Genomic DNA, 26,080 nt, shown 5'->3' on the forward strand with positions numbered 1-26,080 from the left:
CTGCAATCCTAACTTTATTTAAGAATGAGATTTAGCATGGAAATAATAGCCATCAGCAGGCCGTAATCACGTTTGCACTGTATGTTTTATAGTTTGGTATAAACAGATAAACAGTTAACAAATAAACAACAAAAGACTAAGATTTAAAGTGACTTCTAGAAACATCAATACATGGAAAGGTAATGTTTTACAGTGTTTTGCTGTTGCCATTGTCTTTAAAATTGTAATAAAGCCAACTTACACTCACAAGCATAGACACCCTTCTCAACCTTTTAGGACCACATCTCTAGATAACAAGGAAAATATTAGCTACATAATCTCTAATGAGCTTCGGGTCAATGAATGTGATAGAATAAATTTGAAAACTTTTTAAATTAAACAATATCTTTGCTTTACTAAATAAGAACCTCAAGAATCACAAGTCTCATTGTAAATTATTATTTTGATATAGGCTTGAATGTGTTTTAACATTTCTCTCATTTCACAGGGAAAATTAATATATGTGGGATAAAAATATACTCTAGATAGCCATTTAATGACATTTCTGCCCTGGATTACTGTTTATAAGAAGTTTTATAGAGATGACCTAGTTATGCATGGCTTGAGATTTACTCTGCTGCTGCTTTGTTTCTAGTGTAGTGAAACACAATACAACTGAAAATTTTTTAGAATTTAGCAGCAATTCTGTAACACTGGAAGAAGCCACTCAAATTCCTTCTTTTTTTATGATTTGCCATAAAATTCTTACTTCTATAAGCATGTGATTCTTGAGCATGAACTGGACAAATGACAACATTGTACAATATTAACAAAATTTGGGCATGTCTTGTCACTAAATGGTTTTCCTTTGATTACAGAGGCCGGAACCCTGACCCCTGCACACAGCAGGCAAGCACCAGAACATACTGCCCTGCAGAACTAATCCTCAGCTTTGTGCTTAATTTTAGTGTGAATAGAAATATTATTTTTGGATGAATGGCTGATGGAAGAGTCTAGGAATTTTCTTTTGTCTCTGAGTTTCGGGGAAGCAGGGCTAAAGGCATGTATACAGTTTTGCTCCTCATTACACATTGAGCTTTTAGCAAAAGCTTGCTAATGTGTAGCTTTAAAAATAAATGTGATCGCTTCTCGGCCTTTTGGCTAAGATCAAGTGTAAAAATAAATGTGTAGTAGAGTAATACATCACTGGATGTCTTTTTGAAACACATATTCATTCCGAAATTATGTTCTTCAAAACTTCTGACCAATAAGATACTTGTGCAAACTCTAATCAACCTTAAGTAACATAGCAAAATGTAAATCTGTAACACAGGAAAATAAATTTTCAATAATATGTTGAATTATCATTATTCTAATATGACAGAAAATATAGGCAACTGAAGCTACCCTAAGCCATTCATTTATCAATAATATTAAGGCGTATGCTTCTCAATTGTTTCTTCCTCCTAAACCACATCACTTGCTTCTAAAATAAAAATATATACGAATAAAGGAAAACTACACAATAACCCAGTGCCTAAGATTAAATAATTCAGAGATCTGTAGCAAAATTAAAGGCATGGTACTATCTTGGCTGTTCCTTTTGCTCATTTAGACTTGACCCCATTTTTTATGTTCACTTATGTAATTATATTGTGGTGACTTCAGATTTCCTCATATCTCTTCAACACTTTTTGGTCCAGGAATCCAGAGTTTCACAGACGTCTGTGCCTCTGGGAACCACGATAACAAATGAGTTGTTTGGGAGAAGCTAATCTAGCTTTTCAGGTGACAGATTTGGATTGTACATAGCAGTGAGCTGCAGTTGCTGGTCTTAGTCATTAAAGATTGTGGGGTGAGTTGGGAATGAACAAGGTTTCTTTCAGAAAGAAATGTCAGAACAATATTATTGATCGAGTGTGGTTTTCATAGGGGAAGGGATAGTAACTAACGTGGTAGATGCCAAAGGAAAAAAACAAACCAAATAGAAATTAGTGTTTTAGGATCTTTTGCATACATTAAGTCCTTAGGTTAATAAGAATATAGAGAAATGTGGCAAGTAGGGAAAGAAAGAAATGGAAGCTAAAAGCAAACAGCAAAATTTGCTACTATAGTCTCCCCCCTGGTGTGGCTTTTTTTTTTTTTGGTAAAACTTAATTATCTTTTTATGGAAGCAGAAAGTCTGAAATCTCTCCAATTCTTATTTTTATTGTCTTCACTTCAGCGAGCCTCCCATTGTACTCAATGTCATTTGGATATCTTTGCTTTCTTCTTACCAAACCACACTGTAACAGTAACGTAACAAGTGTGACATTATTCCTCATCTTCTGAGAATACTGGTTTGCTTACTAGGGATTCATGAAATAGAAAACATGTCTATAACATGGTTCTTTGTGCTTCTCATTATTTATTGTATTTAACACTGAATGCTGTGCTTGCAAATATACGGGAAATATATAATTTTACCTGGAAATTGTGTCTTTTTCTTTGTCTTTATTACACCATGCAGTTTAGCCATTAATGAAGTTAAGATAAATAGTAATCACATTTGTCAACTCTCTGTTCTTCATAAAATTTATTTTATTTGAAATTATGATGTTGATATGAATGGACAGGAAGAGAGAGAGAGAGAGAGAGAGAGAGAGAGAGAGAGAGAGAACTGGAACTGATGGGGGTCATATCTCTAGGATGAGCTAGAAACATAGGGCAGTGGAAACTCCCAAGTATCTACGAGGGTGACCCTAGGTAATATTCCTACCAATATGGGATATGGAACCTGAAACACTAATGTCCTGTAACCAGAAAAGACTTCAGTGGAAGGACTGGGACACCCAACCAGCCACAAAACCTTTAACTCATAATTTGACCTGCCTACAAGTTGTACACAGTAAAGATGGAGCAGAAATTGAGGGAATAGCCACCCAAGATCAAGACTAGTTCATCTGGAGGACCATGCCATGAAAGGGAGTCAACTCCTGACACTATTAATGTTATTTTCTATACTTAGAGAAAGGAGTGTAGCATAACTGTCACAGAGAGATTTCACTCAGCAACTGATAGAAGCATGTGCAAAGACCCATAGCCATAGGCAGAGCTTGGGAATCTTATGGAAGAAGGGTATGAAGAATGAAAGGAGCCCCACAAGAACACCTACATAGTTAATGAGCATGGGCCCATCAGTGAGCCACAGACACTGAACTGCCAAACAGAAAGCATGGAAGGAACAGACTTAGGCCCTCTGCATATATGCAGCTCGGTCTTCATGCGGAACCCCTAACAGCAGAAACAGGGGCTGTCTCTGCCTCTGTTGCCTGGAAATGGATTCCTTTCCCCTAACTGGGCTGTCTTGTCTAGCCTCAGTAGGAGAATATATGCCTAGTCTTACTGCAACTTGATATTCCAAAGCAATATCAATGGGAGGCCTCCTCCTTTTCTAAGGAAAAAGGGGAGAGGAGAGAGGAAGAGAGGAGGGACTGGGAGGAAGGAAGGGAGGGGAAGCATTGTATATGTAAACCAAATAAATAAATTAACTAAAAAAAACAGAGTACATACAGGAAATCTGATGGTCCGTAAATGATTTAATAATATTCTCCTGAAAGTGGTTTGCTTAAAAATCTCACACTATCTTATGCTATAAATGTTTTGAAATAAGCCTCAAGTATAAATATTGAAGTTTGAGAAACAAGATTCAATGTGTTTTTTTTTGTTGTTGTTGTTTGTGTGTGTGTGTGCTTGTGTGTGTGTGTGTGTGTGTGAGTGAGTGAGTGTGTGTGTGTGTTTGTATGACACCAGCTAATATTTTTCATCCCTTAAGGTCTACTTCCTTCTTTGGAAGATTTTGGTTAGGTCTCCCTAAGGATATGGGCTAATCTGGTAATGAAATGGAATGGTATCACAAAGTAGAAATTCCTCTGCTTCATTGGAATGAATGTTTCATCTGATCCATGCCCACATATACTGTTTCCAAATTGTAAAGCCGGAAAGACAATTACTCATTACGTATACCCATAGACATGCATTAAGCAATATACAAGTGGAATAATTCATCAGAAAGAGAGTAAAGTATTTTTTAATTTCGTTTTATTCTATTTTTTCATACATTGCTACTTTCTAATGTCATAGTACCTGATACATTTGGAACATTTGCACTTATAAGGCTTCTAATTGTGTATAGTATGTACTTTAAAATTGATGAAAATGTTTTTGGAACTTGATAGAGACAGATGTTATAAACATCATAGATAAGGCTCCTGGATTCATACTTCAGAATGGTTGATGTTATTCTGAAAGCTGTGTGCCTCTCCTGTAGTCATGTGGACAAAACACTTGTACACCCAAATAGGGCACCAATGGAATATCAAAGACACAATTCCATTAAGCCTAATTTAGTGCATATTTTAACTTTTTGGGGTTACTTACCTGGGTTTGGATCACAGTTAAAGGAGCTTGGATCACAGTTAAAGGAGCTTTGGATCACAGTTAAAAGGTATCTACATCTCCAGTGTGATTGGATGATGACCTCAGGACAGATACATTCCCGGAACTCCCAGAACAACATGCAGGCAGCTGTGCACATCATCCAGGAGGGCACACCTCTCAGAAATTGACACTGACTGAAGAATGATGAGGAAGGATCTTGTAAATAATGTGACTTTGGGAGTCACTGGAGCTCACATTTCTTTTAGGAACTTTGTATTGTACACATGCCCTCAGTCATTATCATCATCATCATCATCATCATCATCATCATCATCACCACCACCACCACCACCACCACCACCACCACCACACCGTCATCGTCGTCGTCGTCGTCGTCATCATCATCATCATCATCATCATCATCATCATCATTATTTTACATTCCAGATGTTATTCCCCTCTAGGTCCACACTCCAACTGTTCCCATCCCATAGTTCTTTCTTGTCTCTCTGCCTCCCTGAGGATATCCCCACCCCACCTACCCCACCAGACCTCTAAACTCCCTGGGACCTCCAGTTTGTTGAGGGTTAAGTGCATCTTCCCTGACACTCCTTCAGTTTTTGTGTCTCCTCCTCTCTCAACGTGGTGTTGTGTCATTTGGAAGAAATAATTATATAACACATGAACTCTACTTTAGTAAAATTAAAATGCTACGTCTTTAATTTTTTATTGTTTAAAATCTGTAATTTTTCCTTTTCACACCTTAAATCCTTCACACTACTCAGTTTTAATTAAATGATAGTAAATGTATATTGGCATCTGCTTACTCATTCTTTACAATTCCCATTCAATCATTTCATTACAGGTCTATATGTCTACTATCTATATAGCCCAAAGAAGTTATTATGAAGCTCAGAAAATGATCCTGATCACTCTGATTCCAAACTGGAAATGCTCATTTTAACTATCTTTAGAAATGTAGCAAAGGAAAGAATACATTTAATTACATGGATTTATGATCAACCATTAAGAACAATCTATTGACAGAGAAGGGCAGTTGTCTGCATGGCAGTTGGTCAGTGGGGCCTTAGGGCTCTACTTAATAGAAACAGTGAGGCATATGCAGAAATTTGCAGTTATCAAAGTTAATTGTTATAAATTTGTTCTAATAATATGGTCATTCTGGTAAGAAAATACTACAGTAGGTGAGAGGACATTACTTAGGAACTCTAGATCCCAACTTTTAGTGTTCTTTAAAGAAAGAACTACAGTTCTAACACGATCTTCTTTAATATCCTTCAAACTTAAGGTAAATCCATGATTTTGCTATGTAGTGAAGGAAAACCTTGAACTTCTGGCCCCCTGCATAGTGATATATATGGTTAAACAATGTGAATGACACAGTCACAAGACCCTGTTTTATGTGGTGCTGAAGCTCAAATCCGGGGAATCATGAATGCAAGATGACCTCTGTGCAAACAGAAATAGCTCAACCTAGTAAGCATATTGAAAGAAGAACATTGATTTTTCTTTACCTTACTGTAGGGTGATGTGTGTATTTTTTTTTTACAAATATAAACTTGTAGTGAAATTTGATCAAGTGATTCTTAAAGAGCTAACTTTAGTCATGTCTGTGACAGCCTGCTTAACATAAAAATTATCACATGAATTATCAGGAAGCTTGATCCAGTCAGTGAGGCCGCCCTCTAGATACTAGTTCTTTAAGAATATGAGAATAGTCGCAGCATATGTCAGAATCATCCAGCCCTGCCCTGGGGTGAAGTTGTCTCAATTATGGTACTCAGTTCAGCCTCTGGAGACCCAGAAGCTGCTAAGCAGCACAAAACAGGAGGCATCTGTTCCTGTAAGTCTTACCTAATTTGGGATTTAAATCTCCTGTAGCTAGAAAATTCAATTTATAGATTACTGGTGTGTGGCCCTTGCAGTTTTCAGCTCATTGCCTGATGTCTATGCCAAGTGGAAATGGTTGAGTGAGTTTCACCCGATGGCATCCTTGCTTTATAATTATGGTTGTTTCTAGTGTGTCTTATGTTTTGTTAATGTTAGGAAATATGTAGCTGAGGGACAGAGTTCTTACCTAGCATGACCTGGTTCCTGGTTCAATCTCTAGTACCACACAAATGGAACAAAATAAAATATAAAGGGATAATATTCCTATTTATTCAAATGTTATCAATTAATTAGGACCTGTCCATAACTGTTTCTGTATTTATAGGTGAGCCTATGCCAAAATTAGAACCAGTCATCTATCTGCACACTACAGAACTGACATAAAATGAAAACCAAATATAAGAAATTAAGTGGCTTGGCAACATTTCACATTTCAGTTACATTATTACAATGATTAAGTGTGCTGAGGATTGAAGCCAAGTAAAGAGGTGTTGCCTGTTCTCCTTTGTAGTGATTTTAAACCAAAGAGTAAAACAGTAAGTCAAGTATATTTTTCTGTAACCTTTGACATTTGAGTTAATGAGTGGCAATACTCTTATTTTCTACAAATTCACATGCATATTATTTTATTACACGGGAGAATATTTCTCTTCTATTATAAAATACTACAGTTCCTTTGGAAAACTGAACAATAATGGTAGGTGATCTGCTGCAGAGAACATTCTAAGACACAATAGCATACAATAGCATTCGTTGATCATTAGAACTCTTTGTAAAGGGTGACAGCAAATTTTCATTTTCTATAACCAGGAAAAATTTCCCTGGAATTCACCAAATAATGTCTGTCATCTACATAATTATAGAAGTATGTGTTTTAGCCAGAGGTAGTAAAAAGAAAAACACTTAAGTTGGGCATAAGACCCTTCACCTTTTAAGACATTCACACATCATTTCTCATAAAAGAACTTCATGGCTCTGTTCTAACTACCAATAAAGTTCAAAACATTGGAGGATTCTTGCAGAAAAATAAAGTTTTGAAGTAAATTTTATAGATGATAGTTGTCCTGTATTAAATATTCAAAAATGCTGTATTTGGGATCCAGTTGAGTTTCTTTATCTTTGTCTTTCCTCGCGTAGGTGTAAGGAAATTCAACTGAGGTCATTTGTTTTCTATTTCTTCTCCTAAACCAAGAAAACAAACAAGAAAATCCTGTTTGAGGGGAAATAAAAAAAAAGCAAATAACCATAAAAACAAAGCCAAAGATACACAAAGTAATAGAAAAATATGTGTGATTTAGGCTTCCACATGTATTACTACTAATAATCAATTAATTAATGATATTAATGTATTATATAATTTGAATGTGTGTATATATTGATTTATATTAATATCCTTTTGTTAGGTCTGTGTAGAGAAGTATATCCATATATAGTTGTAGCTTATAGAGATGTCAATAGATGAAGCTCCCCACACCTAGGACAGAGTATGTGAATGAGTGAAACTGGATCACACCTGAAAATTCTACATAAGCTGCCAATAAAGTAGAGCAATTAACAATTCTACTCAACTGCTAGCCTATGAAACATGACAATTTTCAGAAAGGAATGTGTGTGTGTGTGTGTGTGTGTGTGTGCGTGTGTGTGTGCGCGCGTGTGTGTGCATGTGCATGTGTGTGTAAGAATTGGCATTCACATGCCATTGAGTAAAGAGATGATTATTTGGACTAAAGGCCTACCCAGTAGGAGAGAAATCATGCTTGATATTGTAAACCTAGCTAACTCCCCAGAGCTAGTGAAGTCATAGACCCTAGGAAAGACTCTACTATGGCTGCTTTGCTAGACTCCACATTCGTTAATAGATCTCACCTTTGTCTGACCCACTCATGCCCCTTGTCACTGGCTTTTAACTTTCTTAGCATGGGTGAGAAAGACTATAAAAGGCAGAGAACTGAAAGCTGTCATCAGATTCTTTGAGGAATTTCTGAAGCCACAAACTGAGTCTTCCTCATACCACTCTGAGGAGTCTTCCTTTGTACTACTAGTTTACAGAAATATGATGAGTCTCCTAAAATATATGCAGGTTTGATGCATGCAATTTTATGATTTGAGAACTATCACTGCCACTGACAAAACCAGGTCTTATGCTTCTTCTCTTTCATTTATACTATAATGGTCTCCTTGACAATTTAAGTTTACAACATTCTATCGTTAGCTGTAGGGACTTCGCTGTAGATGTAACTCCAAAATGTGCCTTACCTCACGGAACCTTACTATCTGTAATTCTTTCCTCAGTTCTCTCTTTCCCTAGGTATGGACAAATGACAATTTGCCCAATTCTTGTATTCATTTGTGAGTTTTAGTGTTCAAACTTAATTAACACGACAGAGCATTTTCTATGTCTAGCTTATCTCTCTAAGCATAAAATGCCTGAGCTCATCCATGCTTCGATACACAAATGGCTTTTAAAGTTTTAGAGTGTGCATTATATCACACAAAGCTGTGTATCACACTCCTCTAGTCATCTAACTGGTAATAAGTAGGTTAACTTAACTGGTGTTTGCTGCAGTGAATGTTGTGAATCTCTCACAAGGCTGGAATTTGAATAGTGAATTTGCTGTGTCACAAGGTAGTTCACTTTAGAACATTTATACTGTTTTCACAATCGACACCATTTTTTCATTCTAGTCAACAGCATAGAAAAGTTCATTTTTCTTTGCACACTGATATTTAATATATATATATAATATAATCAATAAATACTTTGTGTCAAATAATGGAAATAAATGCTCATTAAAAATCAATAAAAAACAAATTAAAGTTTTAAACAATGTCCTAAAGCCAGAAAATTCATTACAGAAAACAAAAAAAATTAGAGATTTTTTAAAATTTATTTAATCATTTTTATTTTATTCTCCATGTTTTATCCCCCTCACAGTCTACCCTCTGACTATTGACATCTCATACCTCCTTTCTACCCCCCAGTTTCCACGAGGATGTCCTCACCCCCTCACCCCTCACCACACCAGACCTCTAAACTCCCTGGGCCTCCAGTCTATTGAGGGTTAGGTGCATCTTCTCTGACTGAACCCAGACCCGGCAGTCTTCTGCTGTATATGTGCTATATATCATATCAGCTGATATATGCTGCCTGGTTGATGGTCTAGTGTCTGAGAGATTTCAGGGGTCCAGGTTAATTCACAATGCTGGTCGTCCTACAGTATTCCCCTCCTCCTCAGCTTCATCCACCTCTTCCCTAATTCAACCACAGTGGTCAGCCGGTTCTGTCCATTGGTTGGGTACAAATATCTTTCAGAGGGCAGGCTTGATAGGCCCCTTTTTGTGAGCGCTCCATAGCTTCAGTAATAGTGTTAGGCCTTGGGGTCTCCCCTTGAGCAGGATCCTACTTTGGGCTTGTCACAGGACCTCTTTTTCCTCAGGCTTTTCTTCATTTTTCTCCTTGAATTTCTTTCAGACAGGAACAATTAGAGGTCAGAGTTTTGACTGTGGGATAGCAACCCCATCCCTCACTTGATGCCCTGTTTTTCTGATGGAGATAGGCTCTATAAGTTCCCTATTCCCACTGTAAGGCATTTAAGTTAAGGTCCCTCCCTTTGAGTCCTAAGAATCTCTCACCTCCCAGGTCTCTGGTAAATTTTGGAGGGTCCTTCCACCCCATACCTCCCAAGGTTGCCTGTCTCCATTCTGTCTGCTGGCCCTGAAGGCTTCAGTCCTTTTCCCACAACCAATACCTGATCATGTTCCCTTCATGCTCATTCTGTCCTCTTTCCCTCCCAGGTCTTCCTTGTGATTTCTTTCTTCTCCTTCCCAAGTAGGATTGAGGTGTCCTCACTTGGACTCTTTGTTCTGTTGACCTTTTTGAGTTCTGTGGACTGTATCTTGGGTATTCTATACTTCTTTTTTTTTTCAACTAATATCTACTTGCTATTGAGTACATAGCATCCATGTCCTTTGGGTCTTAATTACCTTACTCAGGCTGATATTTTCTAGTTCCCTCACCTTGTCTGCAAAACCTTAGCGGGGTTCAAAGTAGAAGCACACAGCAACAGCAACGTCATCATCTACAACAAAATCCCAAACGTACAAAGAGTAAGAAGCAAGGTTTCTTCACCATAGAAAGCAAATAAAAAGGGAAGTTTGAGAATTCAAGAAAATATTTGGGAACTCTTCTTTGATAACAGTTAATATCCAAATATGAAAGTGACTGTAACAATTCATGTCAAATAAACAATTTTGAGAGAGAAACAACCAGATTAAAGTTGAACATGAAACTTACTTATATATTCTAAATTTTGCTGACTTTACTCTTCCTTCATATCTTCAAAGTAAAAATATATACTGAAAGCATTTTTCTTTATAACTTTTGTAAAGACCCTTGACATGGTATCTCCTGATAAGTGTAGATATTAATAAAATGCAGGTAAGCATGATTGCATTTAAGAAAGTCCCTCATTGACCTAGACTCCATGATCCTGAACACTTCCAACCTCTGTCACCTCTGTTAGTCAGGGAGAGATTTAACAGAACAATTTTTATTGCTTCTTCTATCTACTTATTTGTTATATGTCTCTTAGGTTGTTAGTATCTGTTTAGGCTAACTTTGGTGACTGGAATGAAGCTAGAGATATATTCATTTCTTTTAGGTCTTTTTTTATATATCTTTTTTTTTTCTGGAGCTGAGGACGGAACCCATAGATCTTTTAATTTAATAAAAATGAATATATTCTCTAAGAAGGTAGTCTGAATTTCTTTTGTGTCTGGTGTAATATGTTCTTTTTGATTTCTGATTCTGTTGAGTCCTCTCTGTCTCTGTCTCTCTCTGTCTCTCTCTGTCTCTCTCTGTCTCTCTCTGTCTCTCTCTGTCTCTCTGTCTCTCTGTCTCTCTCTCTGTCTCTCTGTCTCTCTCTCTGTCTCTCTCTCTCGTTTCTCTCCCCCTCTCTCTTTTTCTTCTACCATCACAAATAAATTTTTCTTTTTTCCTTTCATTTTTTGGGTTATTTGGGTCCAATTTTTTAAATACTTAATATAACAAAAATGTTTGTTAAAGGCTTTAATAATTTTACTCTTTATTAATTTCTTCTTGAAATTTTGGTTTAACTGGTTTTTTCTGGCTAATGAATTTGTGTTTGGGTTGTACTTGTTACTCAAATTACTGAATTAAATTTTGAAGTCATTTTTTGTGCTCTGTCTGATTTTTTTTTTTAAATTTACTTTCTTGGATATTTTATGTATCTACATTTCAAATGTTATCCACATTCTGCCCTCTCCCATACCTCTCACCCTACCCATGCTTCTCTGAGAATGCTCTCACTCCCACCCACCCACTCTACCTTCAACATCCTGGCATTCCCCTACAATGGGGAAATGAGCTTTCACAGCATCAAGAGCCTTCACAGGACCAAGGGTTTCTCCTCCTTTTGATGACAGACAATACCATCCTCTGTTACATATGCTGCTGGAGCCATGAGTCCCTCCATGTGTACTCTTTGGTTGGTGGTTTAGTCCCTGGGAGCTCTGAGGTGTTTGATTGGTTGATATTGTTTTTCCTATTATGTTGCAAACCACTTCAGCAACTCAAGTCTTTCTCTAACTCCTCTGTTTTGGCCCCCTTTTTCAGTCCAACGATCAGCTACAAGCATTCTCATCTATATCATCTTTTGGGTATATTCCCAGAAGTAGTACAGCTTGGTCTTCAGGGCTCTGGAAGAGTCTCTCAGAGGACACCCATTTCTGGCTCCTATCAGCAAGCAATTCTTGGCATCAGCAATAGTGACTGGGTTTGGTGTCTGCATATGGGATGGATCCAAATGTGGGGCAGTCTCTGGATGACTTTTTCTACAGTATCTGCTCCATTCTTTGTCCCTATATTTCCTCCTGTGAATATTTGTTTCTCCGTTCTATAAAGGAATGGTGCGTCCACATTTTGGTCTTCCTTCTTCTTGTGCTCCATATGATCTGTAAATTTTTTCTTGGTATTCCAAGCTTTTGGGCTAATGTCCACTTATCAGTGAGGGCATACCACATGTGTTCTTTTGGGACTGGGTTACTTCACTCAGGGTATTTTCTAGTTCCATTGATTGGCCCAAGAATTTCAAACACACATATATATATATATATATATATATATATATATATATATATATATATATATATATATATATGTGTGTGTGTGTGTGTGTTTAAAATATATATTTTAAATATGTATAATATATTTTAAACATATATATTAATATCAAACATATATATTAATATTAAACATAAATTATTAAACATATTTATATATAATTTAAATATATTTAAAACATATATTGTTTTAAATAGCTGAGTAGTAGTTCATTGTGTAAATGTACATCATTTCTCTATCCATTCCTCTGTTTAAGGACATCTGGGTTCTTTCCAGCTCAGTATTATAAATAATACTGCTATGAACATAGTGGAGGAGGTGTTCTTGTTATATGTTGGAACATCTTTTGGGTATATTCCCAGTAGTACAGCTTGGTCTTCAGGTAGTACTATGTCCAATTTTCTGAGGAACCTCCAAACTAATTTCCAGAGTGGTTCTACCAGCTTGTAACTCCACCCACAATGGAAGAGTGTTCCTATTTCTCCACATCCTTGCCAGCATCTACTGTCACTTGAGTTTTTATCTTAGCCATTCTGACTGGTGTATGGTTGTTATCTCAGGGTTGTTTGATTTGCATTTCCCTGATGACTAAGGGTGTTTAACATTGCTTTAAGTGCTTCTCAGCTATTCAGTATTCCTCAGTTAAGAAACTTTGCTTACCTCTGTGCAGCATTTTTCATAAAATTATTTGATTCTTTGGAGTCTAACATCTTGAGTTTTTTGTATATATTAGTTATAAGCCCTCTATCAGATGCATTATTAGTAAAGACCTTTTCCCAACATGTTGGTTCCATTTTGTCCTATTGACACTGTCCTTTGGCTTACATAACTTTTGCAATTTTATGAGGTCCCCTTTGTAGATCCTTGATCTGAGAGCATGAGCTATTGGTGTTCTGTTCAGGAAATTTTCCAATGTGCCTGTGTTCGAGACTCTTCCCCACTTTCTCTTCCATTAATTACAGGGTATCTGTTTTCATGTCGAGGTCTTTGGTCCCTTTGGATAGAGCTTTGAAGAAGATAAGAATGGGTCAATTTGCATTATTCTACATGCTGACTGCCAGTTGAACCAGCACCATTTGTTGAAAATGCTATCTTTTTTCCACTGGATGGTTTTAGCTCCTTTGTCAAAGATCAAGGACCCATAGGTGCGTGAGTTCACTTTTAGATCTTCAATTCTATTCATTGAACTACTTGCCTTTTTCTGTACCAATACCATGCAGTTTTTATCTCTATTGCTCTGTAATACTGCTTGTGGTCAGGCATGGTGTTTCCCCCCAAAATTTCTTTTATTGTTTACAATAATTTTTGCTATCCTGTGTTTTTTGCTTTTCCAAATGAATTTGCAAATTGCTTTTTCTAGTTCTATGAAGAATTCAGTTGGAATTTTGATGGGTGTTTCATTGAATCTGTAGATCGTTTTTAGCAAGATGGCCACTTTTACTATAATAATTCTTCCAATCAATGAGCATCGGGGATCTTTCCAACTTCTGAGAGCTTTTTCGAATTCTTTCTTCAGAGACTTGAAACTCTTGTCATAAAGATTTTTCACTTGCTTGGTTAGAGTCACACCAAGATATTTTGTATTATTTGTGGCAATTGTGAAGGTTGTGGTTTCCAAATTTCTTTCTCAACTTGTTTATAGTCTGAGTATAGAAGGCTACTGACTTGTTTGAGTTAATTTTAAATACAGCCACTTTGCTGAAGTTATTTATCAGATGTAAGAGTTCACTGATAGAATTTTTGTTGTCACTTAAGTATACTAACATATCATTTACAAATATTTTGACTTCATCCTCTCTAATTTGTATTCCTATGATTGTTTTTTGTTGTTGCTGTCTAATTTCTCTGGCTATGACTTCAAGTACTATACTGAGTAGGTAGGGACTTGTCTAGTACATGATTTTAGTTGGATTGCTTCAAGTTTCTTTCCATTTGGCTTAATGTTGGCTACTGGTTTGCTGTATATTGTTTTTACTATGTTTAGGTATGGGTCTTGAATTCCTGATCTTTCAAAGAATTTTAACATGAAGGTGATAATTTTTTTTTCAAATGCTTTCTCAGCATCTGTTGAGATGATCATGAATTGTTGTTTCCCCTCTGGACAAGGTTTAGATCATGGATTAAGTTGATGAATTTCCAAATATTGAACCATCCTTTTATCCCTGTTATGAAGCCTACTTGATCATGGTATATGATCACTTTGATGTGTACTTGGATGCTGTTTACAAGAATTTTGATTATTTTTGCATCAATATTCATGAGGGAAATTGTTCTGAAGTTCTCTTTCTATGTAGGGTTTTGCGTGGTTTAGGTATAGGCTTAATTATGGCTTCAAAGAATGAATTCAGCCGTGTTCCTTCTGCTACTGTTATGTGGAATAGTTTGAAGAGTATTGTTATTATATCTTTTTTGAATATCTGATAGAATTCTGCAGTAAACCCATCTTGTACTGGGCTTTGCTGTTGTTGTTGTTGTTGTTTTTGTTGTTGGCAGACTTTTAATGAATACTTCTATTTCTTTAGGGGTTATGGGGTTGCTTTGATCGTTTATCTGATCCTCATTTAAATTTAGTACCTGATGTCTGTCTAGAAAATTGTCCATTTCATCCATATTTTCTAGTTTTCTTGAGTATAGGCATTTGTAGTAGAATCTGATATTTTTTTAATTTCCTCAGTTTCTGCTGTTTCATTTTTCATTTCTTTGGATACTCTCTCTCTGCCCTTTGGTTAGGCTGCCTAAGGGTTTATTTCTCTTGTTGATTTTTTCAAAGAACCAGCTCCTTGTTTTATTGATTCTTTGTATACTTCTTTTTGTTCCTAGTTGGTTGATTTTAACTCTGATTTTTATTATTTCCTTCTGGGTACTCCCTTTTGGGTGAATTTGCATCTTTTTGTTTTAGAGTTTTCAGATGTGCTGTCAATGTGTTAGTGTATGGTGCTTCCAACTTCTTTTGGGAGGCACTCAGAGCTATGAATTTTCCTTAGTACAGCTTTCGTTATGTCCCATAAGTTTGGGCATGTTGTGCTATTATTTTCATTAAATTCTAAAAAATCTTTAATTTCTTTCATTATTACTTCCTTGAACAAGTTTTTATTGAGCAGAGCATTTTTCATATTCCATGTATATGTGGGATTTCTGTTGTTTTTGTTGTTTTTGAAGACTTTGTTCATGGTGATCTGATAGAATGCATGGGAGTTTTTCATTCTCCTGAGATCTATTAAGATTTGTTTTGTGACCAATTATATGTCATATTTTTAGATGGTAATATGAGGTTTTGAGAAGAAGGTATATTCTTTTGTTTTAGGATGAAATGTTCTGTAGATGTCTCTTAAATCCATTTGGTTCATAATTTCAGTTAGTTTCTCTGTGTCTCAGTTTAGTATCTGTTTCCATGAATTGTCCATTGATGAGAATGGTATGTTGAAATCTCCTAATAATATTGTGTGTGGTGCAATACATGTTTTGAGCTTTAGTAAAGTTTCTTTTATGAAATATGTTGGTGCATATTGCATGTGGAGCATAGATGTTAAGAATTGAGACTTCATCTTGGTGGATTCTTTCCTTTGATGAGTATGAAGTGTACTTTCTTATATTTTTTGATAACTTTTCGTTGAATGTCAATTTTATTTGATATTTGAATGGGTACTCCAGCTTGTTTCTTGAGACCATTTGCTTGGAAATTTGTTTTCTAGCCTTTTACTCTTAGGTAGTGTCTGTCTTTGTCACTGAGGTATGTTTCCTCTATGCAGCAAAATGCTGGGTTCTCTTTATGTATTCAGTCTGTTAGACAATGTCTTTTTTTTTAATTGGGGAATTGATCCCATTGATGTTATTTTTGTTGTTGGAGGTGGAACTATGTTTGTGTGGCTGTTTTCTTTTGGGTTTGTTGCAAGAAGATTACTCTCTTACTTTTTCTAGGGTGTAGTTTCCCTCCTTGTGTTGGAGTTTTACATTTATTATTCTTTGTAGGACTGAATATGTGGAACGATATTATGTAAGTTTGGTTTTGTCATGGAATATCTTGGTTTCCCCATATATGTTAATTGAGAGTTTTGTTATGTAAAGTATCCTGAGCTAGCATTTGTGTTTTCTTAGGTTCTATATGACATCTGTCCACGATCTTCTAGCTTTCATAATCTCTGGTGAGAAATCTGGTGTAATTCTGATAGGTCTGCTTTTATATGTTACTTGACATTTTTCTCATATTGCTTTGAATATTCTTTCCTTGTTTTGTGTATTTAGTGCTTTGACTATTATGTAATGGGATGAATTTCTTTTCTGGTCCAATCTGTTGGAGTTTTGTAGGCTTCTTTTATGTTCATGGGCATCTTCTCTTTCTTAAGGTTAGGGAAGTTTTCTTCTATAATTTTCTTTTTTTTCCATCTTTATTAAATTGTGTATTTCTTATTTCCATTTCAAATGTTATTCCCTTTCCCAATTTCTAGGCCAACAGCCCCTAACACCTCCCCCTCCCCTTCTACATGGGTGTTCCCCTCCCCATCCTCCCCCCATTACTGCCCTCCCCCCAACAATCCTGTTCTCTGGGGTCCAGCCTTGGCCCCCACTGGTGCCCTTACTAGGCTATTCATTGCTACCTATGAATTTGGAGCCCAGGGTCAGTCCATGTATAGTGGACTTTGGATAGTGGCTTAGTCATTGGAAGCTCTGGTTTGTTGGCATTGTTGTTCATATGGAGTTTCAAGCCCCTTCAGCCCTTTCAGTCCTTTCTCTGATTCCTTCTACAGGAATCCTGTATAATTTTCTTGAAGATATTTACTGTCCCTTTAAATTGGGAATGTTTTTTTCTCTTCTATACCTATTATTCTTAGACTTGGTCTTCTCATTGTGTCCTAGATTTCCTGGATGTTTTAGGTTAGGAACTTTTGCATTTTCTTTCACTATTATTTCAATGTATTCTATGATGTCTTCTGCCTTCTGAGATTCTTCAATCTCTTGTATTTTGTTGGTGATGCTTGTGTTTATGACTCCTGATCTCTTTCCTAGGTTTTCTATCTCCAGGGTTGTCTCCCTTTGTGATTTCTTTATTGTTTCTATTTCCAATTTTACATCCTGTATGGTTTTGTTCAATTCCTTCACTTGTTGCATTTTCCAGTAATTCTTTAAGGGAATTTTGTGTTTCTTCATTAAGGGCTTCTATTTGTTTAGCTGTGTTCTCCTGTATTCTCTTAAGGGAGCTATTTATGTCCTTCTTAAAGTCTTCTATTATCATCATGAAATGTGATTTTTAAATCCAAACCTTGCTTTTCCAGTGTGTTGGGTATCCAGTATTTTCTGTGGTGAGAGAACTGGGTTCTGATGATGCTAAGGAGTCTTGGTGTCTATTGCTTAGGTTCCTGTCATGCCTCTTGCCATCTGGTTATCTCTGGTATGTTTTGGTCTTGCTGTCTGTGACTGGAGCATGTTTCTCTTGTGGGCCTATGAGTCTGTAAGCCTATTTATCTTTGGACTAAGAGAGCTCCTAGAAGACCAGATCTCTGTTGGCAAGTTTTAGGTCCAAGAGCTGTGGGACAGCCCAAGCTCTGGGTGCAGATGGAGACTGGAACTGTTCCGTCCCAAGTCACCCTGCGGATTCTGAGCCCTGTACATTTCTCAGAGCTTCAGAGAAAGTGGGGTTCCCACCTGTGGGCTGTGGGCTTAGGAGAGAGAGTACTCCTGGCAAATCAGCTTTCTGCATGCAGGGTTTTTTGTCCGAGGACTGTGGAACAGCCCCAACTCTGGAAGCAGATGTTTCTATCAGTACTGTTATTCTACTAGTACAATGTCCCAGAGGATGTGTTGTATTTTAATCTAATTTCAGCAGGACATTTAATTTTAATTTTTTGATTGCTGCTTTTTTCCCCCTCATTCATCATTTAGTACTATGTTCGGTAATTTTCATGAAATTGTTTAGTTGTTAGAGATTTGTTTGTTGTTGATTTAAAGTTGTGTTTCTTCTCTTTCTTTCTTTCCTTTTTTTTCTCTTTTTGAATTAAAAGGTTTCAAAAGCTCATGCCTGGTCTGTTGCCTAGTGTTTCTCTCTCTAACATGATATCTCACGTACATGCGCTTTCTCTCTCTCTCTCTCTCTCTCTCTCTCTCTCTCTCTCTCTCTCTCTCCCTTTCCCTCTCCCTCTCTCTCTACTGTCTGAGTATCAGAATGTAAGGCTCTCAGCTATTGTTCCATCCTTACATCTGTCTTCCTTCCACCATGGTGATTTTGGAATAACATTCTGAAACTGCTAAAAAGCCCCCAGTTAAATGTATATTTGTGTGTGTGTGTGTGTGTGTGTGTGTGTGTGTGTGTGTGTGTGTGTGTTACCTTGGTTATTATGTTTGATCTCAGCAATAAAAGAGTACCATAGGTAGGGTTCTATCCCAAGACAAAGAGCTAGAGTTGACTGCTGAGGAGGGAGGGAGAGTTAGTCTTACCCAGGAAGGAGTCACCTATTTGTTTATCTGATACCAAGTGTTTATCTCTCAAGATATACACATATGAACAGTTCTCAGCCTGTTGTGTTTATACATTTATAAACACATATGCATATGAGTGTTTAACAATGGTAGCTAAGGAATGAGAGGTGATGGGCTTCAGAGGAATCTGGAGGGTCATATGATGGTTTGGAGCAAAGAGGAGAAGGGGGAAGTAGTTAGTATAAGTATATATAAATTTTTAAAATTAAAAATATAAATTTTAAAACATAAAAGGAAAAATATTTCTCATTGTGCTGTTGTCATATTTCATTGTCCATTTTAGTTTATGTGCCTGTTTATCAGCTATATGTCACAGGCTCTATGTTTCTAGATTCAAACTATTGGATCAAAATCACATTTTACTTGTTACTTCATAGAAAGCAACATATATTCATTTACAACAAAAGACCACAAAATAAAACATTTATAAGACAATATAAAAAAAGGAGTGACAGGAGGAAGGGGGAAAAAAGATAATATTTTCCTGTAAAACATCAGGTCCTCAGATGTTCAGTGACTCTTCCTGTGTAGAATTTTTCCAAATTTCCTCTGTCTGTGACTTTCTTTTTCTGTCTTCTGCTGTCATTGATTCATCCCCATACTCGGGTATTCTTTAGAGATGTATACATTATCCTGAGCTCCAAGCAAATCTGGAACAGTATACACACACACACACACACACACACACACACACACACACACACATATATATATATTCATTGCTACCTATGGTTGGAGCCCAGGGTCAGTCCATGTATAGTCTTTGGGTAGTGGCTTAGCCCTTGGAAGCTCTGGTTGGCCAGCATTGTTGTTGTTCATATGGGGTCTCAAGCCCCTTCAGCCTGTCTTAAAGGTAAACTTAGTACAGGGAAGATGAAACAGTAACAAGGTAACAATTATATGAATAAATCAACAGAGGTGTTTAAAGAAAGATGCCACAATCAAATCTCTTTAACTTTTCTAAGAAATACTTTTAATTAATTAATCTTTCTGTTGTTACCACATAGAGTTAGGGAGTAATCATTAAAATGATAAGATGGTTTTATAAAGGTGACACCTATCTTTTTCTTCTGGTAAACTTCAGAGGCTATTAATATAAATTCATTAAAATAATATGTGATATAGTTTCTTCATTTTTGGAAATTCTAAATTATTTTTGTTACCTTCATGATTGCCGTTTTCTTTCATTAAAGCACTATGCTTTAAAAACAAACAAAAAAGATATTCATACACATTCAACAAATTTAGAAATACATTTTAATACATGTTAGACTAACTCGAAACTTTTAGGTGTTGAGTGACATCCCTTCAGAAGCAGTCACTGTGAATTTCTATTAAAGAGTACAGCGAGCTATTAGAAGAAGTCCAGAAAGAACTACAAAAGGCTTTAGGGGGTTCAAAAACTAACTTCTGGAAGAAACAGACCGGATAAACAGTTCTCTGCACCCAAATCCTGTGGGAGGGAGAGCTAAACCTTCAGAGAGGCAGACAAGCCTGGGAAACCAGAAGTGACTGCTCCCTGCTCACACATCTCGGACGCCAGAGGAAAAAGCCAAAGACCATCTGGAACCCTGGTGCACTGAAGCTCCCGGAAGGGGCGGCACAGGTCTTCCTGGTTGCTGCCACTGCAGAGAGCCCCTGGGCAGCACCCCACGAGCGAACCTGAGCCTCGGGATCACAGGTAAGACCAAATTTTCTGCTGCAAGAAAGCTGCCTGGTGAGCTTGGGAAACACGGAAGCAGAATTTCTCTAGGAGGCACGGTCTGTGTTTACCGGAAGTCCCACACCCGCGGATCCCGGCCCGCAGCAGCTCTCTGCTCCCAGACCTGGTGAGAGAGAGACCCAACCGCCTGGTCAGGTGGGCACTCCTGAGGCTGCAGAGCGGAAGAGACCACCAACACTGCTCACCCCTGCCCACATCCCTGGCCCAAGAGGAAACTGTATAAGGCCTCTGGGCTCCCGTGGGGGAGGGCCCAGGAGCAGCAGGACCCCTGCCTGAGACACCGCCAGAAACTGAAAGAAACAGACCGGATAAACAGTTCTCTGCACCCAAATCCCGTGGGAGGGAGAGCTAAACCTTCAGACAGGCAGACAAGCCTGGGAAACCAGAAGAGACTACTCCCTGCACACACATCTCTGACGCCAGAGGAAAAAGCCAAAGACCATCTGGAAACCTGGTGCACTGAAGCTCCCGGAAGGGGCGGCACAGGTCTTCCTGGTTGCTGCCACTGCAGAGAGCCCGTGGGCAGCACCCACGAGCAAACTTGAGCCTCAGGACCACAGGTAAGACCAAATTTTCTGCTGCAAGAAAGCTGCCTGGTGAACTCAAGACACAGGCCCACAGGAACAGCTGAAGACCTGTAGAGAGGAAAAACTACACGCCCGAAAGCAGAACACTCTGTCCCCATAACTGACTGAAGGAGAGGAAAACAGGTCTACAGCACTCCTGACACACAGGCTTATAGGACAGTCTAGCCACTGTCAGAAATAGCAGAACAAAGTAACACTAGAGATAATCTGATGGCGAGAGGCAAGCGCAGGAACCCAAGCAACAGAAACCAAGACTACATGCCATCATCGGAGCCCAATTCTCCCACCAAAACAAACATGGAATATCCAAACACACCAGAAAAGCAAGATCTAGTTTCTAAATCATATTTGATCATGATGCTGGAGGACTTCAAGAAAGACATGAACACACTTAGGGAAACACAGGAAAACATTAATAAACAAGTAGAAGCCTACAGAGAGGAATTGCAAAAATCCCTGAAAGAATTCCAGGAAAACACAATCAAACAGTTGAAGGAATTAAAAATGGAAAGAGAAGCAATCAAGAAAGAACACATGGAAACAACCCTGGATATAGAAAACCAAAAGAAGAGACAAGGAGCTGTAGATACAAGCTTCACAAACAGAATACAAGAGATGGAAGAGAGAATCTCAGGAGCAGAAGATTCCATAGAAATCATTGACTCAACTGTCAAAGATAATGTAAAGCGGAAAAAGCTACTGGTCCAAAACATACAGGAAATCCAGGACTCAATGAGAAGATCAAACCTAAGGATAATAGGTATAGAAGAGAGTGAAGACTCCCAGCTCAAAGGACCAGTAAATATCTTCAAAAAAATCATAGAAGAAAACTTCCCTAACCTAAAAAAAGAGATACCCATAGACATACAAGAAGCCTACAGAACTCCAAATAGATTGGACCAGAAAAGAAACACCTCCCGTCACATAATTGTCAAAACAACAAACGCACAAAATAAAGAAAGAATATTAAAAGCAGTAAGGGAAAAAGGTCAAGTAACATATAAAGGGAGACCTATCAGAATCACACCAGACTTCTCGTCAGAAACTATGAAGGCCAGAAGATCCTGGACTGATGTCATACAGACCCTAAGAGAACACAAATGCCAGCCCAGGTTACTGTATCCAGCAAAACTCTCAATTAACATTGATGGAGAAACCAAGATATTCCATGACAAAACCAGATTTACACAATATCTTTCTACAAATCCAGCACTACAAAGGATAATAAATGGTAAAGCCCAACATAAGGAGGCAAGCTATACCCTAGAAGAAGCAAGAAACTAATCGTCTTGGCAACAAAACAAAGAGAATGAAAGCACACAAACATAACCTCACATCCAAATATGAATATAACGGGAAGCAATAATCACTATTCCTTAATATCTCTCAATATCAATGGCCTCAACTCCCCAATAAAAAGACATAGATTAACAAACTGGATACGCAACGAGGACCCTGCATTCTGCTGCCTACAGGAAACACACCTCAGAGACAAAGACAGAGACTACCTCAGAGTGAAAGGCTGGAAAACAACTTTCCAAGCAAATGGTCAGAAGAAGCAAGCTGGAGTAGCCATTCTAATATCAAATAAAATCAATTTCCAACTAAAAGTCATCAAAAAAGAAAAGGAAGGACACTTCATATTCATCAAAGGAAAAATCCACCAAGATGAACTCTCAATCCTAAATATCTATGCCCCAAATACAAGGGCACCTACATACGTAAAAGAAACCTTACTACAGCTCAAAACACACATTGCACCTCACACAATAATAGTGGGAGATTTCAACACCCCACTCTCATCAATGGACAGATCATGGAAACAGAAATTAAACAGTGATGTCGACAGACTAAGAGAAGTCATGAGCCAAATGGACTTAACGGATATTTATAGAACATTCTATCCTAAAGCAAAAGGATATACCTTCTTCTCAGCTCCTCATGGTACTTTCTCCAAAATTGACCATATAATCGGTCAAAAAACGGGCCTCAACAGGTACAGAAAGATAGAAATAATCCCATGCCTGCTATCGGACCACCACGGCCTAAAACTGGTCTTCAATAACAATAAGGGAAGAATGCCCACATATACGTGGAAATTGAACAATGCTCTACTCAATGATAACCTGGTCAAGGAAGAAATAAAGAAAGAAATTAAAAACTTTTTAGAATTTAATGAAAATGAAGATACAACATACCCAAACTTATGGGACACAATGAAAGCTGTGCTAAGAGGAAAACTCATAGCGCTGAGTGCCTGCAGAAAGAAACAGGAAAGAGCATATGTCAGCAGCTTGACAGCACACCTAAAAGCTCTAGAGCAAAAAGAAGCAAATACACCCAGGAGGAGTAGAAGGCAGGAAATAATCAAAATCAGAGCTAAAATCAACCAAGTAGAAACAAAAAGGACCATAGAAAGAATCAACAGAACCAAAAGTTGGTTCTTTGAGAAAATCAACAAGATAGATAAACCCTTAGCCAGACTAACGAGAGGACACAGAGAGTGCGTCCAAATTAACAAAATCAGAAATGAAAAGGGAGACATAACTACAGATTCAGAGGAAATTCAAAAAATCATCAGATCTTACTATAAAAACCTATATTCAACAAAATTTGAAAATCTTCAGGAAATGGACAATTTCCTAGACAGATACCAGGTATCGAAGTTAAATCAGGAACAGATAAACCAGTTAAACAACCCCATAACTCCTAAGGAAATAGAAGCAGTCATTAAAGGTCTCCCAACCAAAAAGAGCCCAGGTCCAGACGGGTTTAGTGCAGAATTCTATCAAACCTTCATAGAAGACCTCATACCAATATTATCCAAACTATTCCACAAAATTGAAACAGATGGAGCCCTACCGAATTCCTTCTACGAAGCCACAATTACTCTTATACCTAAACCACACAAAGACACAACAAAGAAAGAGAACTTCAGACCAATTTCCCTTATGAATATCGACGCAAAAATACTCAATAAAATTCTGGCAAACCGAATTCAAGAGCACATCAAAACAATCATCCACCATGATCAAGTAGGCTTCATCCCAGGCATGCAGGGATGGTTTAATATACGGAAAAGCATCAACGTGATCCATTATATAAACAAACTGAAAGAACAGAACCACATGATCATTTCATTAGATGCTGAGAAAGCATTTGACAAAATTCAACACCCCTTCATGATAAAAGTCCTGGAAAGAATAGGAATTCAAGGCCCATACCTAAACATAGTAAAAGCCATATACAGCAAACCAGTTGCTAACATTAAACTAAATGGAGAGAAACTTGAAGCAATCCCACTAAAATCAGGGACTAGACAAGGCTGCCCACTCTCTCCCTACTTATTCAATATAGTTCTTGAAGTTCTAGCCAGAGCAATCAGACAACAAAAGGAGATCAAGGGGATACAGATCGGAAAAGAAGAGGTCAAAATATCACTATTTGCAGATGACATGATAGTATATTTAAGTGATCCCAAAAGTTCCACCAGAGAACTACTAAAGCTGATAAACAACTTCAGCAAAGTGGCTGGGTATAAAATTAACTCAAATAAATCAGTTGCCTTCCTCTATACAAAAGAGAAACAAGCCGAGAAAGAAATTAGGGAAACGACACCCTTCATAATAGACCCAAATAATATAAAGTACCTCGGTGTGACTTTAACCAAGCAAGTAAAAGATCTGTACAATAAGAACTTCAAGACACTGAGGAAAGAAATTGAAGAAGACCTCAGAAGATGGAAAGATCTCCCATGCTCATGGATTGGCAGGATTAATATGGTAAAAATGGCCATTTTACCAAAAGCAATCTACAGATTCAATGCAATCCCCATCAAAATACCAATCCAATTCTTCAAAGAGTTAGACAGAACAATTTGCAAATTCATCTGGAATAACAAAAAACCCAGGATAGCTAAAGCTATCCTCAACAATAAAAGGACTTCAGGGGGAATCACTATCCCTGAACTCAAGCAATATTACAGAGCAATAGTGATAAAAACTGCATGGTATTGGTACAGAGACAGACAGATAGACCAATGGAATAGAATTGAAGACCCAGAAATGAACCCACACACCTATGGTCACTTGATTTTTGACAAAGGAGCCAAAACCATCCAATGGAAAAAAGATAGCATTTTCAGCAAATGGTGCTGGTTCAACTGGAGGGCAACATGTAGAAGAATGCAGATCGATCCATCCTTATCACCCTGTACAAAGCTTAAGTCCAAGTGGATCAAGGACCTCCACATCAAACCAGACACACTCAAACTAATAGAAGAAAAACTAGGGAAGCATCTGGAACACATGGGCACTGGAAAAAATTTCCTGAACAAAACACCAATGGCTTATGCTCTAAGATCAAGAATCGACAAATGGGATCTCATAAAACTGCAAAGCTTCTGTAAGGCAAAGGACACTGTGGTTAGGACAAAACGGCAACCAACAGATTGGGAAAAGATCTTTACCAATCCTACAACAGATAGAGGCCTTATATCCAAAATATACAAAGAACTCAAGAAGTTAGACCGCAGGGAAACAAATAACCCTATTAAAAAATGGGGTTCAGAGCTAAACAAAGAATTCACAGCTGAGGAATGCCGAATGGCTGAGAAACACCTAAAGAAATGTTCAACATCTTTAGTCATAAGGGAAATGCAAATCAAAACAACCCTGAGATTTCACCTCACACCAGTGCGATTGGCTAAGATCAAAAACTCAGGTGACAGCAGATGCTGGCGAGGATGCGGAGAAAGAGGAACACTCCTCCATTGTTGGTGGGATTGCAGACTGGTAAAACCATTCTGGAAATCAGTCTGGAGGTTCCTCAGAAAATTGGACATTGAAC

This window comes from Rattus norvegicus, chromosome 9, assembly GCF_021556685.1.
Source record: "Rattus norvegicus strain SHRSP/BbbUtx chromosome 9, alternate assembly SHRSP_T2T, whole genome shotgun sequence".
Classification (NCBI taxonomy): domain Eukaryota; kingdom Metazoa; phylum Chordata; class Mammalia; order Rodentia; family Muridae; genus Rattus; species Rattus norvegicus.